Below are 21,960 nucleotides of genomic sequence, written 5' to 3'. Positions count from 1 at the left end.
GCCTTTTTCTACCGACAAATTTGTTTGACTGACTATAGTATGGAAATTATAGAGTTCCATTTTATTTATTTTCTACTGTTTTATGTCCCACTATAGGCGGCAATGGATCAAAAATCGCGTGGATATACAACAAGGTCTGTGGAGCCCTTAACTGATACTATATCTGTGGTAAGCCGAAATATTTCCTGTCAAATGTCAAATACCTATATTATGTTTATTTTTATCTTGCTAATTATTTCAAAATGGTAAATTTAAAAACGATATTATAAAAGTGCAAGCCGAGCACTTTCATTTGATACCAATCTCGACCATACTTTCTTGCAAAAAGAGACCAGAATAGCAAGCCCCTCACAAATAGCTTTTTAGCCTTCTAAGCTCTTCTAGCTCAATAACCCTTTGATCGAGCCTGCTCATAATTTAATGACTAAAATATAATGCCCTCAACTACACGTTTACCGAATTTCATTTAATTTAAAACAAATTTACTTAAGTTCTTGAGTATCAAACTATCCTCTGATAGTTCAGCTTAAAAACATCGAAATGCCGGGACGTGCCCCTAGCCAGCCGCGTGTCCCAAGTCGAATGTAAGAACTTCGTTCGCTTCGCTCGCTCGTTCGACTAAAACATAACAAATTTATGAGCCTACCGACATAAAACATTACAAAAACATAAGGATATAGTAAGAAAAAGTTAACAGTAAAGTAGAAGTTAAATGTTTAAATTGGCCTAGTGCGAGAAAGAAAGAAATAAGGGTGATTAATGGTACCTATTAATATTGTCGCTAAATGTTTTGGGTGTTAGATAATAGTATACGATATTTATGTTTGAAATTATTAATGGTTTTCAACGTGCGAATATATGCGAGGTATGTTGTTCCAGCATTTGGTAGCGGCGTATCGAAAACTACCACGAAATGCGTTTGAATGATGCATAGGGCAGACAAGTAGTAGAACCTTGGAGTACCTGACCTCCGCAGACCTGGAGCTTTGTAAAGGTACGAGGGCATTTCTCTATTAACAATACCGAACATAAGAGTGGCTAGGTGTCATTTCTGACGCATTGATATCCGTAAAATTTTATTAAGATTTATAAATGGCGTGCAGTGGAGAACGCAACGTTATTTCAACTTATCAATTTCAAAGCATTTATGATTTTAAACATGTGCTGAGCCATACAGCGCCATCTCGTGTGTGGCAATCAAATTCAAAACACGGAATTGTCTGAGATTTTACTCATCTAGTAGTACTATTAATGACGGCCCGATCCGAACTTTAAGATACGCAATCAATAGAACTAGAAACGATATGGATTAGATGTGTCAGTGTCAAAAAGTGACGTTTTTGTTTGAAGAAACGTCACATTGGCACTGACATATCTAATCCATATCGTTTCTAGATCTATTAATTGACGTATCTTAAAGTTCGAATCGGGCAGCAGTCTTTGGCTAGGCAAGCCTCGCGCCTTAAGGGAGTTAGATAAGGCGCGTCAAGTTTGAGAACCGTAATGTTATTAAAGGCAGGTGCGTAACGTGCGCACACGCCGATATCCGGACCATTTCGAGTGTTTTCCTTTTTCGACTAACATCGGCCCGGGCACGCCTTCCGAGACATGTGGCCGATTAAAAACATGTGAAAACAACTTGTTTATATTTAAATTAAACAAATTAAAAAAAAAGTAACAGTCTGCGAACGCTACTACCTAACTAACAGCCAGGCTTCTACAGACGTTGATGCAACAAACGACATGCGAATTTATACACGGTGGCCAATAAATAAGTGCTTTCCCGTTGCCAGGGAGGTTTTAGGATTATACCAAAGACATATGTAACTTCGTATAAGATGAATAAAGTCCAAGGAAAAAACGTGCCTCGGAAATCAAGAAAAAGTCACTCTCGGATAGATGGCGCACACACCTTTAGCCTATTCTCGGCTAGATGGCGTGACGACACCGTTTCATATTTAACAATTTTAACACATAGATATCAGTGAATGAACATGGGTCAAAATGATATAAAAATAATAGAATAATTTATCCATATATATACATTTTTTTGATAATTTTATACGTTTTCATTTTGAGTTTTAGTTGTGTGTCGATAGATGGCAGTAAATTTACTGTGACTACAAAATTTACTATGACAGGACCCCTCTATTTGATTATACTGAGCAACTTTTACTATAGCGTCAACCCCGAAATCGCGAATTTAAAATTTACGCTCCCATAGAAAATGGACCAGCCAAAATATATGAAACAGCCAAATTTATTCCCGCGATTTCGGGGTTGGTGCATGCCAAAGTAAAAGTTGCTCAGTATAATCCCGAAACCTCCCTGGCAACGGGATTGCACTTATTTTTTGGCCACCCTTTATAATTGCCCGCTAAGGAGGAGCAACGAATTCGATCGATGGATCAAATGCCGCAATGTATTTCAAATCGTCATTATAGACCGTCAAGCCAAATTTCCTTCAGTAGATAAAAGCGGCAAATTAAAAAAATAAGGATTATCTTCCCATAGACCATTTGAATTTCTCGCCTTTTTCTAATGACAAAGTTGTTTGACAGACTATAGCTTGATTATTCTGTCAAATCGCCAGTCACGAGATAAGTTACCATCTTACGCAATAGGACGTAGTATGACTGAATGGTCAATACAGTTTCATAATTTTATATGTAGTGCCTATGAAAACTAAAAAATATTTTTTAAATATGGAACTAAGAAAACAAAAATTGTTCTTATACGTAAACATAACAAAGAAGTCTGACTGTAACAAATGTTAAGCTTTTTAACAAAGAACCTCAAAAATGCACAGCAAAATAAATAAAATAAACTACCGTATATTTTTAATTTACTGTTCATATTCGTTCGTCACGGTTTGTGTGCACCATTCGTTCAATTCAATTAAATCTGACTTTACGCGAATTAAAAAAAAAAGTTTTTTATAAGGGACAATAAAGAGGACCGTCCAATATATTTTTTGCTATTCATTACATTAATAATCTAGTAATCTTGTGAGAATAAATATTAAATTACATTTAAACATATTTTATAGACACTTGTGAAAGTTCCTAAGCATGTGTCTCTAGACTTTTACGATCTACCCTTACTTATCGTTTCAATAGTACCTATCTCATATCAAAAATCCGCACAAGAGACAAAAAAAAACATCGTGACCGTTCCACCTTCACAATACATATTTCTTTCTCCCTCACACCTATATAAAATACAAAAGCGTAAGTGGGATAAGAGTACATGTGGCATGTCACATCCCCAGTTATTGTTCCAATCGTATACTGAGTCGAACACGAACGTAACCAGTACAAATACGTGCTATTATCTCGAAGACTTGTCAAGGATCTAAAGGCCACGCGATCACTGGTCTTTAAAGCGTTCGACTCACTTGCGTATAATAACCAATATCAACACGCGGCCAGGTAAGTTCTGTTCTGTGTTTGAATTATTCGAGCGCGGGCATTGCGCGCGTAAGCACGGTACGCATGCGCGGATAACTTTTTTATTTATACTTTTTAATTTCAACGTGCGGCCAGTTTCGAATTTTCGAATATCGAATGTTGCGTGTGTGTTTATATAAGGATTGTTATTGTGGAAAGTGCGAGTTTTAGGTAAGTTTTATTTTAGTGAATACTGTGTTTTTTTATAAAGCAACTTTTGAATAGTTGGCGGTTGTCTTGCACTTTGGCGGGCCGAAAAACCTTTATGTGTAAAGTGATTATAAAAAGACAGAGGTCGCTAAGTTTTTTTTTCTTAATTTAGCTTATTACTGTTATTAGGTTATTAAGTTTCGTAGGTACACATTAAAAATTAAAAAAGTAGGTAAGTCACTTCATTTAAATTACAATTAAAATTTGTGTTTTAAAATAGGAAGCCATTGCTTTAATCGTCGCATGACATTAAATTGAGTCTTAAATCATCTTAAAGCATTCTAATGTAAAATTGACGCATAATAATGTGATAAATTAATTTTTTGAATGGTACTAGAGGGGGTTGCTTATATTATATGGTTTTATAAGATTATACTAAGTTTACCACGTGTTCATTTTATATTGACGGTATTCCAACATTTGGGATTAAATAATTAAGTAGTACTGTTGGCATTTTTTTATATGGAAACCTACAAACGATCAGCATTTCTCGTGTTCTTTACGTATTAAAATGTATGGACGGTAATAAATATTATTTAATATTAAAAAAAAAACGTAGGTGAATGAAGTAGAGATATATGTACCTACATATTTTTAAATTGCTTTAACGAGAAGGAATATTTGTTGCCTAATCATCGAAAAGTTTGAGGACCGTTGGCTCATGTCAAATTAATAGGTAGGTAAGTACTTAACATAGATCATTATAAATAATTCCTATTATTTTACACAATTTACCCTACTACGGCAAAACCTAAAATAGATGATTTTAGCAATATAGGTATTTTGTACAGTCACCTGCAATAATATGTTACACAACGGAGGCCGCAAAAATATCTGACACGATCTTAGTTTGTTGAGCCATAAGAGAGTGTCACACATTTTTGCGGCCTTTGAAGAGTAACATATTATTGCAGGTGACTGTACTAGCTGTGCTAGAGTTAGACCAAGAAAAGTCTGCATCGAATTTGATAGCCCACGCAGTGCAACTGTTATTTTAAATTCGTGGGCTATCAAAATCGCATCAGAATTTTCTTGGTCTAACTCTACTAACTTCAATTTTTATGGCATATGTCTAAAGTTTTTTTCAAGGACCGGGTCATATCTTAGGATACAGTTTAAGTCAAATTAAAAAAAGTCGGTATAAGTAGGTAGGTATATTACTTGTGCGCGTGCGGGATTAAAAAAATGTTTGTCATAAGCATATGTTTTCTTATCGGACCATCGGAGTCCAGACTTCAATGTTCATATGTTCACTGAATATTGGTATATGATAAGACCATAATAATATTGTAACTAGCGACCCGCCCCGGCTTCGCACGGGTTCCACAAAACCTTAACAATTTATATACCTAAACCTTCCCCAAGAATCACTCTATTGATAGGTGAAAACCGCATGAAAATCCGTTCAGTAGTTTTTGAGGTTATCGTCAACATACACACAAACAGACAGACGCGGGGGGGGACTTTGTTTTATAAGGTGAAGACGGTGTAGCGATATATTTCGAGCCAATAGGGTCATTACGTATGTTCACCGTCCAGTGCCTGTTTCCGTCCACTTGGCATAGTTGCTACTAAGAATTGCGTTTCATTTGAATATACAGGTATATATTCAAATTATACGCAATTCTGTAACAACTACGCCAAGTGGACGTACACAGGCGCTGGACGGTAAACTGACGCAATGACCCTACATCGGGCAGACTTGTATATTATATGTATATACCTATTGTATTAGTCCTCCACATCGATTTCGATAACGGCGACCTCAGCAATCAAGGGTTTTTTCCTCTCATAAGCTATGTGGCTGGCCAGGATAATATTTAATATGTCCGTGTCTCAAGGAAGTTTCGTCGTCCGAATCATTTCATTTAAAAATCAAGTTGAGTTTTTTTTTAAACGGTACTCTTGTAATAAAATATATATTATATACATATAACCTAAGGTATGAGGTATTATAGGTAAGGCTCATTGCAGGGTAAGGTATATCTACAAGGTGCGTTCTATTAACCTCCAGTCATGATGACGTTATTCAAAAAGGTTTCTTGTTATTGATTTTTTAATTATGGTATATATCTGCCCAGCGGGCCAATTTTGCCAGTGTCAAGATTGGAAGATCAAATATATGCACAACAATTTCGCTCATATCAAAAGTGCACACTAATGATATTGGTGAAATTGTACCTACTACATAGTTGTATTGTAACACTTTCGTAAAGCATGAGGTTGTATGTTACTTACTTTTAGCAAAAAGAATAGATAGTATAGAGGGGTCCTGTCATTGTAAATTTTGTAGTCACTGTAAATTTACTGCCATCTATCGACACACGACTAAAACTCAAAATGAAAACGTATAAAGTTATCAAAAAATGTATATATATGGATAAATGATTTTATTATTTTTATATCATTTTGATCCATGTTCATTCACTGATATCTATGTGTTAAAATTGTTACATATGAAACGGTGTCGTCACGCCATCTAGCCGAGGATAGGCTAAAGGTGTGTGCGCCATCTATTCGAGAATGACGTTTACTTGAATTCCGAGGCACGTTTTTTCCTTAGACTTTATTCGTCTTATACGAAGTTACATATGTCTTTGCTTTTAGTAAAGTGACAGCGGGGCTTTACAAATAGCCACGATGCAATGGATTATCGAATATTGATTAATTTCCACACTAGTTTACTGTACAATAGCTATCAACATTATACTTTAAACAACATTAATGAGCAAAGAACCAAGAATAAATATTCTGGAGACGCCTTCGCCATTTTAAAGTTCAACCGGAATTTCTCATAAATCTAACAAACCGTTGACATTCAGACGCAAGTTTTTAAAATTAACGATGCATGGAAATTTAAGTACAGCCCCATCTATTTTACTCACGCAAAGTTTCACTATATTTTTTAAAATAATTATTTATTATGTTTTCATTATAGTTTTGTTCCTGTGACAGCGGTTAGGCAAATCCAAATTTAAGGTGTTGTCAAAATGTATTTATTTATTTTAATTTTATAGCAAGATTTAAAAAAAAAATCCAATGGAAGAATTGATACGTATTGAAGCAGGAAAATGACAGTTACGACGTACTTGTCATACAGACAAACCTAAAATGACAACATAATTTGTAAATGTCAATATATTTAATTATCTTTTCCTTTATACAATTTGTTATGTTTTATATTTTCTTTATAATAGAAATAAATATAAAAAGTCTACATTTGACAAGCAAAGCGATTTTTTTACCAACAGCATAGCGATTTTGCTCAGCGATTATTTTTTGCGTGATTTTGTTTTGTTTTAAAATGATTAGGTACTTTGGAGCTACGTAATAATTATTGTTATTTCTTTTGTTTGTCATATTATGATGAAATTAAATTAATCAAATAAGCACGGTCAAGGTATTTAATTACAGTAGGAACGAAATGGTATTAAAATTAATTTCGTTGACTGTGCTTTATTGCTTACGACACACAAACACAACATTACTAATTTAATTTACACACAAGTTAGTAAATTAACGGTACAATAAATAACAAAAAAAATCTGAAAACGACACCTACCTACTACAAATTGTCTTTGTACATTTATCAAAAAATCTAAAAGTTGAAAACCAAAAATTGCTTTGAAGAAATATTGATTCAATATCCGAGCAGCCTATAGTTTATAGCCAATAAAATAAGTACACACACATGCGCATATATATGATAGTATACATTACAAGGGTTGATTTTTTTTAAATCAAATATTACACTGTTATAGATCCGCAAAACAAAAGACGCACGAGGGTCATTGTTAAACCGATCATACAAAACACATCGCTAAAGTCAAGCTATCAACCGCAACCATTATAAGAGCCCTATAAAGCACTTAAAAAGTAAAACAAAGGATCATGCCTTCTCACGAGTTCTTACCTTCACGGGTCACCGGGGCCCTTAATTAGTGGGAAAGAGACGGGAAATGCGCAAAACATCCGAGCGGGAAAAGGTACGCGATGGATTTTAATAAGGCACCCTTTGCAGTCAACGAACCGTGTTGATTTTTTGCACAGTTTTGAAAGTAGGTTTTTTATTGTGAGAATTCTACTTTACAGTCTAGTGGGTCTGAGACTCATTAGGTTTTTTATAGCGCGTTTAGCAATTTCGCAAAGGATATTTTTCTATGCGGATGTTAGCTTTATATGGTCTGCATAAGGTCCAAAATAATATTTTAAAATCGATATAGGATCGTAATATAACGCTTGTTAGATTACATGACTAACTGTAAAATATTTTTCTCACAAGTAAATATATATCATTTTTAAGGATAGAATTAGCACAAAATGAGCAAAAAAATATATATGGTTTTTTATTTAATTTAATTTAACATAGTATATCCTATTCCTAACCTATGTGTTAGTGTTTTAATAAATTTATAATTTCAACAGACAAAATGAGCACACAAGACCGCAAATAAAAATTGAAAGAAACTCAGGCGCACTCCCTACAAATAAACTGTCACTCCATAAAAAAATAAAAACAAATCGTTCCGCATTCAAAACAAGAACATCACTTCATGACACTTCCTTGCGTCAAGCAAATCGTAAAATCTCATTGTCATTGAAATTTTATTTCTTTTAATACTTAATACTACAAAATTATTCATGCCAGTGGCAAAATATGGAACGAACTTTATCCCATAACAATTTGAACGTGGTCGTAGATAAAGCGCCTTTTCGAACCGCAAACGTCAATTTGTCAAGAATAAAAGTTTAAATAGTCAAGACAAATTAACAAATGCGGATAGAAAAGGCGCTGCATCTTACAACCTCTTTTAAATTGTTATGGAATGAAGCTAGTTCCATATTTCGCCACACGCATAAATAATATTGTAGTCTTGTAATTTATTTGTTTAATATTCAAAAACGGAACGCGCTTTTGATTAGAAGATTACTTGGGGGTTGCCGCGCAAAAAAATAAATTGTCTTCGGAACAAACGTTTAAAAAAACGCGACCTTTATTCATGTATGAAATCAGGATGGAAAGAGTAAAAGTTAGAACTATTTAAATGCAAATTCTTAATCCTATTTTTTAAATATTTTTGAAGAAATATCCACAGCAATAAAATTACCTACATATAGTACTTTTTTTTAAATCTATAAGTACTAGTTGTTCGCCCAAACTAAGATATTAATTACATATTGCCTATTTTAAACATACCATTCCCTATATACATTACATCCTGTGACTGAACTAAAAGTTTTCATCGTGAAAAGCTTTTTATTTTATATCATTGGACATTATATTTTTTTAAGTTGTACACACTTTACTTTAAATTTGGATATTTTGTGTTATTTCTACATTTTCTACTCAGAATTACGAGCGGTTTTACTCCTTATAAGATAAAAAAACGCATTTAACTAATTTGCAAGACCGAAGTGATCCCATAAGTGTTCCGTGAATAAAGTTTTGTACGGAACACTAAAAAGTGTCCCAAGATTTTTATTTCCATTCCGTTACCATTTTTCATCAGACTTTGTATAAGTAAAAGTAAAGTGTACAAATTTAAATAAAATTGACTATATTTTTTCTACTGACACTTTTCGCCCATACCTCAGCCATACAAGCTAACAAGCCCAGGTGTCAGTAGCATGGTCATTGTATCGTCACTTTAACTGCCCATAGCCCGACCTTAAGTCGTTGTAACAAGACTCATGTTTGGTCAGCTATCTGTGCAGTCGCCATCAGTAACATCGGAGCGGCCGAGGTGCTCAAAATATCTAAACCTGCCCTTTAGTGCCTTGACAATAGAGGCGTGTTTAGATATTTGTGAGCACCTTGGCCGAGCCGATATATCTGATGGAGACTGTATACGGTCCCCTTAACCTCTGACCGTAAGCTCGTGGGGCCCTGGTTCCCAGAGTTATTTGTTTTGGATTAAGTCTTCGGGGGACTTACGGTTGGAAATGTGATATAATTTCTTACAGTTCAGTGGTAATCGTATATAATTGGTTTAGGTAAACTTGAGGCGAAATACAAAAGAGCCCCAGAATGGGCTTACGATTTCTAGAAAACATCAAAAAACGTTAAGTACATCAAGGGAAAATTATGATCATTTTACATAAACTTTGTGTATCAGTAAAAATACATTTAACTTTCACATATTACATTATGCAATGGGAGCTACATTACATCATATAGCTAATATAAGTTATAAGTAGTAATAACCAATATCACCCATGACCCAAGTAAGTAAATATATTATATTATATATTCATGTTCTTCCATAACTCGAAAATACAATATTACCTAACTAAACAAGCTCAAGAAATGTGTGATTGCTTATTCTTTCCTAGTAGCCATAAAAATGGCTGTACCTTTCATCCAGGACATTCGAAATTCAAACAGCCTAAATAAATTACCTCTACACCGCAAACAAAACCTGGAAAAGCACTAACAGACCAATCCGGATTGTTTTGAACCAGTTCACGCTCTCCCATTCGCGCAGTCAATATTTGTGAAATAACAATTCCTATTTTCAACACAATAACAAATACCGGTCAACCCTTTTTCAGAAAAAAAAGGTTGAAAAATCGCACCACGCCGGAACGAGTTCTTATTTTAAAAACGACAATAGACAAACTTTTTCTTTTGCGTAATAAATGACTTAGGAACAGGGGCATACAGCCAACAATATATCGATCTTAAGGGGAGTTTCGGAAAAAAAAACATTGCGTTTCGATCGCGGTTGTGAACTAAAAAACGGTTGTTAAATATTTTACTGTTAAATTATTGAGTCACTGTAACTCAGTTTGCTTTTGGCATCATGAAGTCATAAAATTTTATGGCGTTATAACAATAATAAAATTATAACATCTTTAAATATCTCTAAATGTTGAGGTTTGATGACTTTTACATTTAAGTACTTTTATTTTATTACCTACGCGTGGCTTACCTAAAGATATTAGATAATTCATCACCGCTTTTTTGTAAAATGTGCAGTAGGTTTTGCTATGAGCGCCATTTTCTATAGGTACTTAGATATTATCGTTACGAGTAAGTACCTATTATCATGTAAAAACGGCTTAGTTACTTTATAGCCCTCATCGGATCGGTAATTGTTTTATTCTTAAAATAACCATCGTAAAAGACTCAATTATGATCTCAAGGCGTATATCTTTTACAAAATGTACACGTTTCGTTTAATGGGCTTTTTACTCTTTCACAACATACAAGGGTTTGACCAAAAAACATCGTTGCGGTAAATTTACGACAACTTTTTTTTATATCATATAAATTAAACAACATTTCTTTTTATTTGGCATAAAATGACTGTCGTTATATAAGTAATGTTATATATTCTACAACGTCCAGTCTTCAACATACCTGGCCGAAAGGTCAGCGCGCTACCGCCCAGCGAACTGTAAAAAAAGCCGCTTAGCTTTTTAAATTATTGCAAGACCACGATCGGAAATCGTTTAAACAGCCAAGACACCCGAGCCCCATCGGCCCGAACTTATAAATATCAATAAGTAATCAGCCACCCCTTAGTCTCAGTTTCCCACGTAAATATAAATCAAGTCATACAAGGCATTAAAAAAATAGATCAGGAATATTCGTGCGCGCTCGTTCAAAATCCAACTCTGCGCGTTTGTGACAGGGTATATTTGAGCTTGTAGTTTTACTAAGGGACAATTTCGCACACTTCCTTATCGTGAATTATAAGGTTAGGTTAACAATAAACCGTCTTCGACTTGTACAACAATTGTTCGGCCTACTCCAATTCTGATGCTAGCGCGATCGTCTCAACAATGGCTTAATTTAAAGAGGGTGCTGTATCTTTGACATCTGCCGGTTTTTGCTGGAGAATTTAAAAATAAATCAGCTTCCATTATTATTAACCGATATTATTATTAGGGAAATAAATTTGAGAATGTTCATGACCCCCGTTTTCAATATATAGCATCGCTAAAGGGGCCCACTGATTACCAGTCCGCCGGACGATATCGGCCTGTCAGTTGTTCGGAGCTGTCAAATTTTTGTTCTAACGAACAGGCCGATATCGTCCGGCGGCCTGTTAGTCAGTGGTCGGCTTAAAACTTCGAGAAATGTCGTCTTGCCCAGCGCGAATCATCCATACATTAAAATAAAAAAGCTAGAGTCAACTTGCAGCAACTTGAACGAGGGAGTGTGAGTATCATTATAAACGTCATATTTTCATGTAAATTTGACATGAATGATGAGATTTCCTCACTTTGTCATTGACTAAACTCACTTCTTTATGGACCTCTATAGTTTAAGTTTCGATTTTCGATAAATTCTATTAAACACATAGTTTATTGACCTTTTCTAGTTAAAAAACAGAAAACACAACACGGTGGCAAGCTGCCAACGACGATGCATGGTTACCGCGACCATATGTCATAGATTATACCATAGATAAAGAGAGACGCTCCCCCTATTGGAAAGTAGGGAACTATAAAGTACCTTCTAATACGTTTGACGTTATGTTTTTTTTGTCAAAAATTCCGTTTTTGATACAAGCTCTAGGCTGGCTCTAGGTAATATTCGGCGACTGTATTACTTTTCTTTCAACAGTCAACTAATACTCATCGATACAATTCTAATAAACGTGAATTCTATTCTATATTAGTGTAGATATGGCCACCTTCCAGCTCCATCGTTAGATCAGCTCCAAGTCATAATAATATTGCATTGTCATCCCATTTACATATGTATGCAAATATTCCGCTTCTTCGGAAACCGGGAAGTGGGTCGAATTTAACTTGCAAGATTTGAACCGTACAAACATACATACCGACAATGCAAGTTAAATAAAAGCTTGGAAATAGACTGGTTTATAACATAACCTTAAATAAAATTAACTCAGTTTTACTTAAAATTAAAATAAAATAGAATACGGCTTACATTCACTGAATTTCTGCTTTACTTCATAAATAAGTACTGGCATTTGGCTGTTTGTAATGAAAATTCGTAAATCTTATTCCAAATAATTCGACACAAAAGGTTCACCCATGGATATGATGTCAATGTCATATCATTTTTGATACAGATTTCTATAGAAAGGTAATTTAATGGTGAAACCATTTAGAAAATACCACAAATAGTCTAAAGTACCTAAGTATAGTACCTAAGCATTTATTTAAGTCACAAACCCTTTTTCTAATTCGTTCTGCCCATTGAATTTCGTATTTTCGATACAATCCCTACTACATACATCTCATACCTTTAAACGAGCAATTCTTGTATATTTTATTTATATATATATATTTCGGGGATATCGAAAACGGTTCTAACGATTTCGATGAAATTTGCTATATGGGGGTCTTCAGGGGCGAAAATGGATCTAGCTAGGTCTTAATCGCTGGGATCTGGGAAAAAGCGCATTTTTGACCTATTATGTTTTCCGAGCAATATTGGTCTCCCAGATATTTAATATAATAAATGCAATAGTAACTCTATCCGTTTGTCGGTCTGTCTTTACCCGCTATTTTTTGCACACCTCTTGGGATTGAGCAAACTCGGAATACACGCATTTATGACCAAATGAAGATATTAAAACGATTTCCAGCTTGCTGGCAATTAATTCTTCGAAAACATCTAATTTGATTAGCCTATAAGGAGATACTAGACTAACCGCACGTTTGCTAAAACAACAATATGTCAAACAACGTTTCCCACGTTCATTAGCGTGTATCGCTCATTAATTTTATGCTACATGTCCTAATTAGCCGAATGCCGCGCGGCCAGCCGCCGTGAGCTTACTGGGCCTACCTTTGTAAACAATGGGGTTAAAGGACCCCACCGACCGGTCTGGCCTAGTGGGTAGTGACCCTGCCTATGAAGCCGATGGTCCCGGGTTCGAATCCTGGTAAGGGCATTTATTTGTATGATGATACAGATATTTGTTCCTGAGTCATGGTTGTTTTCTATGTACATATTTAAGTATTTATATATTACTTATATCGTTGTCTGAGTACCCACAACACAAGCCTTCTTGAGCTTACCGTGGGGCTTAGTCAATTTGTGTAAAAATGTCCTATAATATTTATTTATTTAAAGGGCCACCCTACACTAGGGTCTCCCAGGCGTCGGCGTCTAGTCAACTCTACGGCCGCTGCTCGACGCAACGTCGGCGCAACTGCGCAACGACGCCATTTTCCATAGCGCTGACTGGACGCCGACCATTGACGTATTATATCTATGGACTGGCCTTACGGGCACTAAAAATAGTACTAGTTCTGCGGTGTGACTCACCATTCGAGTCAATCGCGCAGCCTAAGGGTAAAATTCCATTTCTGACCGCAGCTGCACTTCTGGTACTGAACGCGTCGCTGTTACTGTCAATTTCCATAGTAAAATTGACAGTAGTGCAGCTGCGGTTGGAAATGGACTGTCACCTTTACGCAGCTAGTTGCGACCAATCGCGCGCGTGATGCGAACTCATCAACCAATCGCGTGCGTGATACGAACTCATCAACCAATCGCGTTGTAGCGGTGTCACACCGCTGTACTGGCCCCATTCTTATTGCCCGTAAGGCCAGTCCTGAGATTTTATACGTTAATGACGCCGACGCTCAAGACGCTAGGTGTGGGTAGGCTCAAAAACGCCCAGTACGGTATTTTATAGTCCAACCTTTGGTTCGCTTCAATGAGACGGTTGTACAGTCGAGGTCAAAAATATGTTTACACTTTTGCACCTTGCTCCTTTGTAATAAAGCGAAAAATGTAAACATATCTTTGACGTTGACTGTACAGTCAGCAGCAGCAGCAGAAGCGGGCCAGAGGTGTTCAAAATGATCTTGACGCGACTTTATTGTTAAGAGAATAAGAGCGTGTCAAGGTAATTTTGAACACCTCGCCCGCTTGGCAACTTCTGCTGCTGACTGTACAGTCAAAGGATTTAATTTCTGTAGTATTTCGTAGTGTCAATTCATGCGCTACCATTGATCTGACTGTATCGAAATTTCATAAAGTGTCCCGTTTTCATTTATCTCAAGTGTATTTGCACAGGAAATTGCAAAATGCAAACCTGCACCCAGTTTACAGTTTGCAAGGACTTGCCACTTAAAAGTTAGCCATTGGGGGGGTTAATTCGAAGTGGGGGTAAACGTGGAAAAGCGGTTCAAACTAGTTATAACTAGGTGTCTCTAACAACTGTGTTGCTATCGCTTGGCGATCATCCGTTTTAGGTGAAACATGAAATGTGACTTTAACTTCAATTTAGATTATTATTGGTAAAATAAATACATATTGCGTGACATTTAATTTTTACAAATAAAATGTCTTTCCCATCACGGAACAATGGTGTTCCGGACCTTTGGGAGGCATGCGCGGAGCCGAAGCCAACACGTAGAGGCCCTTTTGACACTTTAATGAAATGTAAGGGGTACACCGAGCGGATGCTGCCCTTGCCCGTGTCATGGGACGCACGCAGAGGCAGCACCCGCCAAGGTGTAAGGGCTATTGAGAGTTGATGGAATCTAAAATGAACTAGGTTACAAATAAAATTATTATTATTAACAATAATAAGTTACAAAATGTCACAAGTAGGTACCTACTTAGTAATAAAGGGGCCCACTGATTAACAGTCCGCCGGACGGTATCGGCCTGTCAGTTAGAACAAAATTTTGACAGTTCCGAACAACTGACAGGCCGATACCGTCCGGCGGACTGTTAATCAGTGGGCCCCTTAAGAGATCATACCGCGGCAATCCATGGCGCTGGTTTTCACTAGTGGACCATAAGTCACTGACAGTGTCAAAACTGACAAAATATATACGTTAAGAGCCAACGGGAGTGGTCATTTCTCCATACAAACGTACTTCTCGTTTTCCTCCGTGGTTTTTGAAACTAGAGCAATGATTTTTTCAACATAGATTAATATTGTCAATATCTGTGTCGGACCGTTTTGCTTTTTTTGATATTTTTGTTTTTTAAGGCGCTAGAGCCCTTCAAAAATGGCCAAAATGGCCTAATTGACTATGCCGCAATGAGAGGCGTGGCATTCAAAACTGATATCAATTAGCCAAAAAAGCAAAACAGTCCGACACAGATAATTTCATAATCATTTAGATTTCCAAATTTGGTTACGATTGGTTAAGTTTTGGAGGAGGAAACAGAGGAGTACGAAACCTCGATTTTTGAGATTTTTACGTAGGATTTTCGCCTTGTCCTTATCGCACTACTTTTAGGTGCCGCTTCCGTTAGCGAGACGGGTATATTTACCTAAAATATTTAAAACTCAGCTCCTGTTTCGTCTTAACGTCTCGTCTACGTAATTTACTTTCTATACATCTCCCTCGCACTAATACGCGAGTACGAGCGGGATGCGACGACCGGTCTGGTCTAGTGGATAGTGACCCTGTCTGCTAAGCCGATGGTCCTGGGTTCGAATCCCAGTAAGGGCATTTATTTGTGTGATGAACACTAATATTTGTTCCTGAGTCATGGTTGTTTTCTATGTATATAAGTATGTATTTATCTATACAAGTATGTATATCGTCGCCTAGTACCCATAGTACAAGCTTTGCTTAGTTTGGGGCTAGGTTTGATCTGTGTAAGATGTCCCCTAATATTTATATTTATATTTATAGAAAGTAACTCAATTCCATTCATTCATCACTACGCCAACGTTATCGATAGCGTCGATGTCAGTGCCAAACTGGAGGTAGCCACACTGATTTATTGGCGTACTATGAGTTAGTGGCGACACGTAACTTTCGCGTAGTGATGAATGAATGGAATGATGAACTGGACAGCGAGGTATCAATTTTTGGTACCTATTAGTCATTCGTTGAAAAAGTGAAAATCCAATAAGGCCAAATAAAATTATGTCAAGGTATTAACAACGAAAATTATTCCGATAAATATTAAAATCATAATAAAACCCTTTTAATCCCAATTAAATTAACAAACACTCCAATTTCCAAACAAAACAATTAGCATAACAAATTGCGAACTAATCATCCATAGGCCAAAATTTCTAAAACTCATTATACGCCAATCTCATATTATTATAATAAACATAATGCCCGATTTCACTCTGGTTACTCGCTTAATACAAAATTTCGCCGAGCCAAATTGACTGTATGATTATACGTACAAGCGCATTGAAAGACGCATGCTGTGCTTAACCAATGTTTAATACAATATGCAGAAATCGCGTATACGTCGCCATTTTCTATTCAATTTGAGATGGGGTGCAGGCTTCTTAATAATACGGTGAAGTGCGAGTCGGGCTCGCTACGAAAGTACCGTACACATTTTTATAATCCATAACTTACTAATAAGTAGCTGTTAGTGTTACAAAAACTGAAAATGTTAAGGGTTTAAAAGAATAAAATCAAATTTTTAATTTCCTTTTGGCAGGCGTGGCTCACTCCGCGATTTCGTCGCTTTGCTACAGGTTAGCTACCTCCGTTCCACACCAATTTTGGTGGCTAGCCATAAGCCGCGCGTGGCGCTGTCGCTGTCGCCACCTAACGGCCATATCTGTCCTGATCGTAACATACGCGTTTTGTTAGAGAGTGAGTCTTCTGTACCTAGTACCTGCTAGTACTATTATTTATTCTGTGCATTTGGCAGATGTCAAAAATAAAGAACGTGCCCCATAGCTGCCAAGTGTAATATGGAACTGTCATGTTTAATAACCACACACAGGCTTATAATTATAGGCTTTAACTTTAAACCGCTTCAAATTTTTCATCGAGACTGCCGCCGCCGGTACGAAGTTACACGAAGTTTTCTTTTTTTTAATCATGCGGCGAAATGAGCTGGATATTGTATGTCTTATATGTCAGACTACGGCGGTTTTAAAGGTTAAAGACCTGAAGCCAGCAAAGTTCAGACACGGAACCCCAAAAACTAACCTCTTCCGAGGGTCCTTTAAAAGCTCCACAATTTCATTGCGAGCAAATCTCAGACATCAACGTTTTTTTTATTGTCGTGAACTGGTCTAGGGGACCTGAGTTCCAGTTCTTATTGTTAGTACTATGCTCTTTAGAAATTGCCATAAAGATTATGTGTACTAAATGGATTCGAATGACTGTGGTGTAGCACGCGATAAAGGATCGTCGCACCGTGTTAAGGAATTTGGTTTAATCAAAAAACAACTTTATTTTTGAGCGTGAAAGATTCAAATTGCAATTGTTTTTGTTTTTTGCATACTCAAATTGACGAAGATTTTTTCAGGCGATAATATATTCCAATATCAATCTTACTACTTAGCTGAGAAGGTACAAATTACAATGAGTTTTTATTTTTTACAGACTCAAAATTAATCTTTATTAATTTTTCACATAGTTACATTTAAATATCAACCTTTCTGCTTAGATAAGGAGATGCAAATTACAATAGGTAATAAGTAGTATTTATTTTTAGTCTTTTTAGTAGTAGGTATTCATGTATGAACTTTATTGTCTAGCTAAAATGATAGCCATTGCAATGAGTTTAAGTTTTTCACATACTCGAAATTGCTGAAGATTTCATGTTTAAATTATTTAAAAACATACAGTAGAGTCCGGTTAGTACGACTCCGCATATAACAACCAACCGCTTATAGCGACGTAAGTATAGGCACTTGTTTGGTTTTAGTACTAGCTACTATGAAAGTACTACCGTTTATTACGACTCCGTTTATAACGACCGACCGCTTTTAACGACGGAAATTGACACAAAATCCGTCCGTCAAGTCCTGTTACAACGACGAGCGACGTAAATTGTTGGTAAGAAGCTTACTTCGTCCCGCGCACCCAGCTTCCCTCCCCCCTTTGCCTATACTCAGCAAGATAAAATAGTCATTGACGTTTCGGCTTGTAAGAATTGTCTCAATTGAGTAGGCATAATGTAAGTTGTTTGTTGAAACAAAAGTAAAAGTTGACTCAAAATTGAAATGTTTGACAAAAAACTTATGTATTTTTTTCATTGTCGATGTATGATTGTCGTCTTCATTAGATCCCTAAGAATTACGACTTTTTATTTTACGGGGTCGAGTAATTTGCGGATGATGAGTGAGTACGCGTACCCACCTACAAAAGTGGCTTCTTCTAAACACACAAGTCTCTGCATTTAAGACAAAGTGTTGTAATACTAACGTAAATAAATATTTTAGTTGAAATGTTTTTCTTCTTTGATTGTCACTTAAAGTATTAATAAATAGAAAATGATGTAATTATTTTAATTAAAAAAATATATTAAAATTGGCAGTTCCTTTAGTGCGACGTCCGGTTAGTACGACGTAATATCAGCGGTCCCTTGGGCGTCGTTATAACCGGACTCTACTGTACTTTATTGTTTAGCTAATAGGGCTCAAAGTTCAATGATAGTTAATATCAATAAGTTACACACTATCCTTTGAACATGACCACCGTAATCAGATTATTTAAGTCGTTCTGAAAAGTAACCATCTTCATACAAAGTTGGGGGGTCTGGGTTTGAGACCCGGCAAGGGCTTTTGTGTGACGAGCGCAAACATTTGCTCCTGAGTTTTTGTTAATAGGTCGGGATTCTGATTTACATGTTGATGGACTTGGATGTTTTTATTTATCTATGTACATACTTATTTATTTAAAATTGTACACTATTAGAGCCAATGTGGTTAAGACCGTCTAAAGATCTTTCGTCGCTTCTAAATCTTGTTTTTGTATGTAAAAAGCGAATGTCTTCCATTCTGAACTGTGTCTGCATGAGTGAAATAATTGATAAATACGAGAGTTCTTGTCTTATCTATGCCGATCTTTCTCACATAGACCTTACACTTTATTTTTATTTTAATGTTAATTCTATTCAAAATCACGAGCTCTTTCGATCCTTAATAGGAAAAAAAGTGCAGCTTATAACAGTTTAACTACAGTACTAAATATTCAACCAATAGACTTAAATCGACCGGGATATGAACCGTGATTACCTTTTGTATTGTTATCGAACTCCCAAACAATACAAAAGGTAATCACGGTTCATATCCCGGTCGATTTAAGTCTAGGGAAACTAACCGTGAATCATTCAAAACTGTTATTCCACCAATAAAACACTAACAAAGTGTTAAATGTTAATAAAACGCATATAAATAACACACGTACCCTCACCACCTGTGCTCAACACGTAACTTAATTCCAACCTTAACATTAAGTGATAAAGTCGTATTTCAAACGTGGAAATGTAAATGGAGTCGATATGTCGTATTACGCAGCTGCGTATTTTAAACGCACTAATTATGCAATTAGTATGATTATAGTATTGTTTACGTCTAGTTAGTAACTTTCGCTTGCCGTCTTATTATAGTCTATATCTTTAGGTATTTCAATAAAAGTAAACAAACTATTTGTAAATTTTCGGGTACTTAGTTATAACATTTATTGGTTAACCAACCAAATACAAAACCGCCTGGATCAGTCACTGAACGACTTCACTTTAACCTACCTACATTATTTGATCATGTAATGTTTTCATCTACCCTTAACTGGTTTAAGGAGCCATTTGAGGGTAGATTTTGTTTACTTTTATTTAAATACCTACAGTTGCGCTGCACGGGTCGGAAGTGTGTGTATGACCCTTAGGTATACCACACCCAGCACCCATTTCCCCTAAAACAGGGCTAGTAATAGGGAAATGTATAATCGAATTCTACGGCAGGTGGCTTCATGAATTATTTAGTTTCTTTTAGCTGTTTGTTTGGCGCCTATTACCAGGGCTGGGCCATAATTATGAGCCTTTATTGACATTTAACACACTTGGCCATATTTATAGAAGACCGGTAAAAGCTAATTTTAAATGAACCTCTACAAAATTTTCTACGTATAAGTCACTTAATAACTTACTTACCTACTTAATATTAATTACTTACCCTCTTTTCCGTGGCAGTCGGATAATTTCACCTTCTTACCGTAACTACCCCTTTGGGGTTTCCCCGCAAAATCTCGCTTCAAACTTTTGACAAAATTTGACAAAGTTTCCACCTTTATTAAACTTAAATAATAAATGTAAACAGTGCACTTGTGACATCTGCAGAGAGGCGATGTTATTTTTTGCAGTTTAAAACGGACAATTTTACTTTATTTTGTGGGACTCTTCAAATTTCGCTTAAGATTTATTGAACATGCATATTTACAAAAGTAACAACATTTTTTGTTAATTTTGTTCAATGATGTAGAAATCGTGCCCCATTTCAGCTCCTTGCGGTACTCCAAATTTCACCTTAATGCAGCAACAATGGTACCTGACCATTTGTGTATCTTATATCGTTGGTATAAGGTTCAAGACTAGTCACTTAACTTTGTGGATGGTAACGGCATATATAGCACCGTGTCATAGGCTTTCGACAGGCGTGTCATGAATCAAATCGACACGTTTCTCTACTCAGCTACCGTTACAAGTGGATTGCAAGTGGCTATCGACAATTTGAAGTGGATCTGTGAAAACAATAGCCTTGGTAAGGAATTAGTGGGTCAAATATGCGCTGTTAATAAGTTCATCGTGTATCGACATAATACAGCGTTACATTGGTACAGCGTCAGCATCAATATTGTCGCATAGAATAACGTGCCAAAAGTATGTGTTATACGGTCTACTTAATAGTTTTAAAAATTGAGGTATGTAGTTATTGAAAGTTCCCGTTCAAAAGCATTTACCACATTCAAAATTCTGGGGTTTGAACCCGCAACCTCCGGATTGAAAGTCCCACGCTCTTACCATCGTTCACTATGAACTGATAGGTAATCGGTGAACCTTTAATTATTTCAAACACAAGCTCTAGCTAAAAAAACCGGGCCGTGAAATACTCATAAAGCGAAGTCATCATTAGAAACGCGTTCCATTTTAACTTGTGTGAAACTTGACCGTTTGGCTACAAGCTATCTACCGTTGGCAGCCTACATACCCGATTTTCCATAAAATGACGACCGTCATAATGGAATAAGGCATTGGAGATGGCGGCTTATTGTGTGTACCTACTTGGATATGACAATTCAAATCGTGACAGTGTAAATTCATTCGATAGCATAACGAGAGTTTGCGTTAAATCTATTTTTGTATGGGATTTTAAACAGCGCTCCAAGCGGGACGTTTTGAAAACTCAAAATCCCATACATTACATTAGGGGTAATTAGCTAATTATATAGTGTTAAAGGTTCTTCTAGTATGGTTACTCTACTATTAATAATACAACAATGAAGGTACTTGCAGTTACTCTGATCTGACCAATCCTTCACGATGTGTCTGTCCTCTTTGACTGCCTCGACCCAAGTGAACGAAGTGCCCGAGCCTGTCCAACTGGCCTTGTGTCCCCTACCGTGTTGCCAGTAGTAT

At 36.3% G+C, this 21,960-nt stretch overlaps 1 protein-coding gene across 1 annotated transcript in view; it reads left to right on the top strand.

Annotated features, from left to right (window-relative positions):
• The first annotated feature begins 3,457 nt into the window (after positions 1-3,457).
• Positions 3,458-21,960, top strand: part of LOC134804617 (uncharacterized) — a 108,999-nt gene continuing 90,496 nt past the window's right edge. Inside the window, exon 1 of the mRNA XM_063777718.1 lies at positions 3,458-3,620. The gene's annotated coding sequence lies outside the window, so the exon portion shown is untranslated. The remainder of the gene's footprint in view (positions 3,621-21,960) is intronic.

This window comes from Cydia splendana, chromosome Z (genome assembly GCF_910591565.1).
Source record: "Cydia splendana chromosome Z, ilCydSple1.2, whole genome shotgun sequence".
NCBI lineage: Eukaryota > Metazoa > Arthropoda > Insecta > Lepidoptera > Tortricidae > Cydia > Cydia splendana.
The sequence above is the reverse complement of the archived record's forward strand: the minus strand, read 5'-3'. Positions and strand labels throughout refer to the sequence as shown.